The sequence below is a fragment of the Galeopterus variegatus genome, unplaced genomic scaffold (assembly GCF_000696425.1).
Source record: "Galeopterus variegatus unplaced genomic scaffold, G_variegatus-3.0.2 Scaffold3548, whole genome shotgun sequence".
NCBI lineage: Eukaryota > Metazoa > Chordata > Mammalia > Dermoptera > Cynocephalidae > Galeopterus > Galeopterus variegatus.
The window spans coordinates 25348-25797 of record NW_007729659.1 but is presented as its reverse complement, the minus strand read 5'-3'; positions in this window follow the sequence as shown (position 1 = coordinate 25797).

The following is a 450-nucleotide window of genomic DNA, read 5'->3' as shown; positions in this document are numbered from 1 at the left end:
CAAATGGGATTAATAGCACACCTTGCAGACAGCTGCAAAACATCTACTGCCACGTGAGGTCCCTGGACTTCTTTCCTGCTGAGAAAAGGGAAAGGACTGCTAAAAACTCAGTAAGAGCAGAGCTTGTAAACAGTGATTGAGAAACAATCAGAAAATAATTTGAAATATGTGTTTGCTGTTCCCAACTGAAAGAATCCACGATGCCTACTACAAAAGCACTCAAGTGGAGAAGCAGGCAGGTAGAAAGCAGAGGAGGACGGGAGGCAAAAACATGCGCTAGCAGAATAGGAGCTGCAGTGGAGGCAGCAGTGGGCTGAATGGGGACCTAGGAAACCAAACTGTATCCAACCAAGGTGCCCCACACATGTCCTGAAAGAAGAAAGCAGAGATAAAATGAATCATAGCAAAACTAAATTTTCTTGACATAAACCTGAACTTCATGTAAAAGAC